The 6,658-nt window shown below is 45.4% G+C and overlaps 1 long non-coding RNA gene across 1 annotated transcript; it reads left to right on the top strand.

Annotated features, from left to right (window-relative positions):
- The first annotated feature begins 794 nt into the window (after positions 1-794).
- On the top strand, positions 795-5,009 carry LOC120097702 (uncharacterized). Its single transcript, XR_005495272.2, has 3 exons — positions 795-866; positions 1,743-1,836; positions 4,637-5,009. It is a non-coding gene; the product is annotated as an uncharacterized LOC120097702 (long non-coding RNA).
- The last annotated feature ends 1,649 nt before the right edge of the window (positions 5,010-6,658 follow it).

Below are 6,658 nucleotides of genomic sequence, written 5' to 3'. Positions count from 1 at the left end.
CAGTATGTGTCTCAGCTTCCTGACTGCAGGCTTGGTGGTGTCACCAGGCACTGGCTAGTGTGACCAGGCACCTCCTGCCCTGCTGGCCCCAGCTGGAGCCACCCTCACCAGGGTGCCTTCCCAGGACAATGAGCTACTATCAAGCCATGACCAAAACAATCCCTTCCTTTCTTAAATTGCTGGGTCAGGTACTTGGTCCTAGCAATGATTAAAAACAGCTAATGCATGCATGAATAAAACAGCCAATTCTCTCAGTGTGTCAGAAAGTTTAAACTGAGTTTACCACGTGCTCCATCCTAAGTCTTTGAGCAGTATGTGCTATATTGTAGTCACTGATCATGGACAGCTACTGAGACACAAATGTAATGAAAACACAAGACAGCTAAAATACTTAGTTCCTCACTCATATGTGTACGGAGGACGCATAGGGGCTGAGGATCCCTAATTGCTGACCCCTGAGCTGGTCTTCTAAGAGGAGGAGGGATTGCTGGGAAAAGGCGGACAACCAGCAGATGACAGCGCGAGTCAAGCAAGCGCTGTGAAAATAAACAGAGATGTAAGAGACTTAGCAGAGTCTGCAGACTCCAAAGCTGGTCTGCTCTCTTCTTTGGATGCTTTGTTTAAAAGAAAAAGTAATAAATATATTGTTTCCATTCCCAAACTGACATCAACTATGGGATGCCACAGTAAAATAGTGGTAGAATTGGGTCTAGTGATTGTTACCATTCTAAGTTCCACTGCCACAGTTACCTGGCAACACACCAATGTTGTATTTATAAAAGGTTAAGGAGAGAGGGGATAGGTTCTATGGAGGTGTGGGTGAAGGGGCTGCCTCAGTGGGCCCATGAAATATCCCTTCCCCTGAGGTACCAGCTACATGATGGTATAATATAGAATAGAGTTTACTCAGGGCCTGAGGAGGGTAGTTAAGAGGGTAGGAGGAGAGAGAGAGAGAAGAGAAGAGAAGAGAAGAGAAGAGAAGAGAAGAGAAGTAGAAGAGTAGAGGTTAGCCATGAGCATGTGGAGAGAAGGGGGGAGTGGAATGGGGAGAGACAAAGGGGGGAGAGGGTGAGAAGAGAAGAGTAAGAGAGGAGCTAGAGAGGAGCAAGAGAGAACAAGAGAGTGAAGAGGGGGCAAGCAGCCCCTTTTACAGTATCATACATACCTGGCAATTGCCAGGTAACTGTGGGAGTGGAGTTTAGACAGAATGCTAACAGTGACTGCTGCTTAAAAGGCAACTTAAATGGAATTTTCCAATGGAAACTGTGTGAGACTGTATAGGTTGCTACCTTAGTCACTTTCTGGTACTATAACAAAGTGCCTGAGTCTGAGCAATATAAAGAAAAGAAATTGATTTTCTTGGAACATTAGAGATTAAGAAGTCCACGATCATGGCTCAGTGTCACAGCTTTCCTTCCAAGATGGCTTCTTGTTGCTGCACCCTTTGTAGGAGACTGATCTCGTGAAGCTACATGGGAAAAAAACAAAGGCTTGAGCCAGTTCCCTCTGAACTTTACATAAAATACCAATCTAATCGTGTCATTTAGTCAATGACTTTTGTGATGCTGTGTCCAAACACCCTAGAAAGACCAGTTAAGGGAGATGGGAGTTGTTACTACTCACAGGTTAAGAGGCATCTGAAAAAGGAGAGTGGATGTAGAAACTGTGATTATGATTCTCAGGAAGCAGGCAGAGAAGACATGGGCACTCAGGTTCAACTCTTACCTCCTTTATCTTTTCAGGGCTGGGGATGGAGGGGTACTGCTTCCCTCAATGAAGTCAGCTCTGCAGGTTCCCCCTGCTCGGCCAATCCTTTCTGGAAATACCTTCCCAGGTGTAAGCAGACACGACCTTCTGAATGTGTGTCAGTCCCAGCAAGATGATTGTTAAGGACTGACCATCCTACGGTCCAGCATGTTCCAACCCTCATCACTTATAGGCACCTCCAAGTGCACTTAACGGGCTATCAAAATAGAGATCTGAACTTGGGAGGGTTATACTGGGAAAGATATATGGGGAGTTGGAGGAAGAAAAGTATGATCACGTTTCATTGCATACATGTAAGAGAAATTTCAAAAATAGAAATGAGAAAGAAAAGGTTATTCTAGCTCCAGCCTCAAAGACACTGACTCTTTATAACCATGGTAGATAAATGAAAAGAGAGAGAGAGAGAGAGAGAGAAAGAAAGAAAGAAAGAAAGAGAGAGAGAAAGAAAGAGAGAGAGAGATGGGGTAGAAGGGGGAGGGAGGGAGGGAGGGAGAGAGAGAGAGAGAGAGAGAGAGAGAGAGAGAGAGAGAGAGAGAGAGGTGGGAGAGGGAGGGAGGAAGGAAGGAAGGCAAGAAGGAAGGAAAGAAGGAAGGAAGGAAGGTAGGAAGGAAGGAAGGAAGGAAGGAAGGTAGGAAGGAAGGAAGGAAGGAAGGAAGGAGGACATCCTAGGTATGGTGGAGGAGAAAGTTTACTATAGATGTAAGGGAGACATGGCAAACACATCTGGTAGAATCCTGACTGGTCATGAGCCTGAATCATATGGGGAGAGGAGGAGGGGAAGGGAGAAGAGGGGCCAAGTACAGCAAAAAGGCCAAAGGTGCAAAGAGGGTAGGTAACCAAAATGTCTAGATTATATAGGGAAGAGCATCTAGGGGAAGAGCAGCCCAGCCCCTGGACTGGAGTGTTCAGGATAGAGGGCGAGGCATGCCAGCCATACCCTGTGATTGGTAGGGACTGAGGCATGCTGGGAGAACCTGGGAGCCAGGTCTGCTTTGATATGTAAAATAGGCACCGTAGCACCTTGTCTTGGTTTTGGAACTTAACAGTGCAGATTTTAACTGGAGTAAAGAAAGGACCTCATCGAAACCAAAGCAGGAGCTATGTGAGCATGCATGTAAACAATGTTCTTCTGAGAAACCATGGTAGACTAGGTGTAGAGGAAATACCAATGGTATGTAGTGACTTCAGCTTTAGATAGCTTTTGTACACAAAGTTGAGGCTCCATGCATCCCCAATGCCAATAGCTTAAGTTCCTTCCCTAGTGAGAATTCACTCCCCTTCCTCTCCCACTCCTTAAATGTCAGCTGCGTTCTTGTCAGGATATGTAGCCAAGCAATGGACACACAGCATGTCAGTCTGTGAGTTTTCCATTGCCTTCCTTCCCCTTTGTGCTGTTACTTTCTGGTTCCTGGCTTGCTACGGACATTTAGGTCTTTGCTTTCCCTTCTGTACCCAGTGGGATCGTCTCCTGCAGCAGGCATTTCACACTCAAACACATACCTTCTAAAATGGTGTTCTATTGCTTAAAAACCACAGTACAGCTGGATTTCACTCGGACTTGCGAGCTTCTGCAGAGGAAACTCCAGAAACAATGGCACAGATAATTCCTTGTTTACAGGGACTTGGAGGTAAAGACGGAGGAAGCATTGTTGATCAGGTCTCATGGGGCCAGATGATCAAAGAAGAAAGGTGAACAGGGCTCAGATAACAGATTCTGAAAATTGCCACTCAAGAGAGAAGGGATGAAGATAAACGATAAGCAGCTCCCGGCCATGCCTGCGCTGACTGCATGTCACGTGATGAGAAGTGGGGTGTGTCTATGCAGATGAGATGTTACCTGGCCTCTCTGCAGGCTGGGTTTTCATAGCTGTTTGAGGGTGCGATGCTGCCCCAACACGTACTGAGATTATACAGCCAGCTGCTCACGAACGGAGTTAATGTTGGCAATGGAATGGATTTAAATTGATATTAATGCCAGGGTTGCTTTTTATAGCTTTTCTTGAGTTTTACACAGCAATAGACCAAGGCAAGTTCCTTGGTACCTGAGCCTAAATCAAACTGCATTTTTTCTGATGAGTATTTGATTTGGCTTTGGCAGAGACTGTGTGTTTTTCTTGGGCTTTCCGTCATTTATGAGGTTGCATGGATACACTCTAACAAAACATCATCTATAATCAGATGAGACTCACAGAAGAAAGAGTAGCATGCCAAGTCCGACGAATCTTAGCCTTTATGGGAACAGTTATTTGCTGTGAATGATTAGCCAAACATCTGTGTCAACAGTTTTGGGACTACAGATAGAGATGTTGATCTAGCTCCACGTTTACATGAGGGTGCAGCAGGCTCCAGTACAGCTCCTCAGAGCCAAACCCTCTCTACTAATTAATTATGATCATTAAAGGCGCAAATATTTGAATGGTGTGTATGTGTACTAAACTCTAGTACAGTGGTATCTATTCACTACTGTATCGGGTTATGGAGTCATTTTTAGAGAGGAAACAATTTTATTTCCCCTGTTATACAGAAGCAGATGGTTCCATTTGGTCCTGTAATCCAAGAACCACCCAGCCTTTACTGGCTGGGAGACTTATGTGTATTCCTCATAGGTGACTTGTATGATTAAGGATGACAAAGTTCAAACATTGGGTCCATTGTAAATCCGGTTTGCATCTGTGCGTAATTGTCCTACACACTTCTGACAGTTGCACTTGTGGGAAATGTGATTGCAAACACAGGACTGCCAGAGGGACCTGTCAGACTCAATGCCTGTGAGAAGGGGGCAGTGTGTGTGCCCAAAAGGGACTTCTTTTCTGCTCTGTTGGAGATCTATCCCCATCCTTCGTAAGATTGCTTTTTATCATGTCCACAGAGTGGTGGATGCTGAAGAGCTGAGGTCTGCACACCAGAGGCTTTCTTCAGATGTGGAAAACGGTCATATGAGGCCGATGACCAGAACCAGAGCAGTGTCCCTAACCTGGAGATGAGGCTGACACTCCTAGCTCGGGTTTTCTGCACTGAGGAAGTCAGCGCAGTCAGGGCATTGCAATTACATCGGAATCCACCAAAAACACCATTGCTCTTGATACTCAGCTGTCCCTGGCTGCCTCTGTTTGGTCAGCTGCATCCGCTGTGGGCACAAGAGGCTTTCCAAAGCCCTTGGAGGGGGCCAACGCGAAGCCTTGAGTCATCAGATCAGCCGGAGACTAATTCCTTGTGTTTAATAAAAGGAACTTTTAAATCAAGTGAGCTTTCCCCCTAAGTATCTGCTCCTATTGAATCTGAATCCTATGTAAGTCCCCAGACTGTGGGAAGGAAGGGAAAAGGAGAGAGGGCATCCCAGGGTGGCTCAGTCTCAGCTTCCTTGGGTTTTTTTCTTTTTTAAAACATTACTAGGGCCTGCAGTGGAGTGGAGCCCGGTTCCAGACTTTATCTCACCGTGGCCAAACAATCTTATCGTTTTGTTTCTGTAAGCCTGCCTCTTTGTTGGGTAGGATTTCACTTTATGAAGCAAACTAGGTAGGAAACTAGGGAAGGGCTCCAACAAACTTAGATACAAATTGTGTAAGTTAAGCAAAGAGCCTTGTGGGATTTCTCGTTCGCTCAAGAGAATGCACTGCTGATGACAGAAGTCTGCAGATTTCCAGGATGACTTGGGATCAGCTCCCACCTCCTGGATAGGATGCACATTTTCCTGGTCCTCTGGGTTTTCTTCACATGCTGTTCTGGCTTTGGCAGTTTTACCAGGGAAATAATGCTTTACCTTTCCTCAGAAACCTACGAGTGGCAGAAGAGATGATTGGTTCTTGTTTTATCTCCAGGTTGGCAAACTGTACAAACTCAGTGAGCTGTAAACTCCCCTTATGCCACCCACAGGGTCAGAAGTAACCCTTAGCTCTGTGCTCCTACCTCAGAAGTCAACTCCTACACAGAAGCTCAGTCTAATCAGTCTTCACAGAAGTAGCTGTGTGTGCAGTAGTAGAACCTCATTCATAGGCTCGAGTTACCTGTATCTGGTGCAGTTCAAAAACAGTAAGTGGGAAATTCTAGAAACAGGCAATTCATAAGTTTTAAATTGTTCCACTTGGGAAAACATGGTGAAATCCAGGATCGTCTCTATGTGTCCCACTAAGGACATGGATTACCTCAGTGCATCATGTCTGAGTGCTATAGTTTACCCTCCCAATAGTCACTCATACCCACCCCAATTGTCACACCCACTGTCTGAGATCTCAGCATTTCTGCTGAGCTGAGCCTTTCTTATTTAATAAGAGACCCAGAGCACGAGAGTAGTGAGACTAGCCTTTCCGATCTGACAAAGAGAAGCCATAGCGTGCTCTTTTATGTGTGTGAAAAGACAAAAGTCTTCAACTTAATAAGGTAAGAACATATAATATTTTCCACTTGGGACACTGCAAAAACAAACAAGAAATTCAGGTTCAGCTTACTTACCTCAGTGGCAAATGTTCTGACCAAGTTGGAGATGAGTGTTTGCTACACTGGAAAAGTTATGTCATGTTAGTTCATGTATTTGTGCATATGAGGGAAACATGGCATCTGTGGTTGTTCATGTCCCTTTGGGTTTTGGAACATATTTCCCAGAACACAATGTGAAGTTGTGCACACTGCTGTGTTTACAAGGGGACAGTGATGTATCTGGAGTATATAAGATACTCAAGGGCCTTCCACTGAGGACTATTCTGTCCTACATGCCCCAAGCCTGCCTAAATCTTCCTCTGGTGTGTGCCACCATATAGGACAGTGCTGAGTACCTTTCAGAGGGGCAGCATCCTCTAAACACTGCATTAGAGAAAAGGAATGACAGTTGAGTTCTGCTACAGCTCAAGATGTTCGTGCTCTGTTCCAGAAGGCAGAGCGTCCATACCCACAATCA

The sequence above is a fragment of the Rattus norvegicus genome, chromosome 1, assembly GCF_036323735.1.
Source record: "Rattus norvegicus strain BN/NHsdMcwi chromosome 1, GRCr8, whole genome shotgun sequence".
In the NCBI taxonomy this organism is placed as follows: domain Eukaryota; kingdom Metazoa; phylum Chordata; class Mammalia; order Rodentia; family Muridae; genus Rattus; species Rattus norvegicus.
This window is presented reverse-complemented; position numbering and strand designations above follow the sequence as displayed.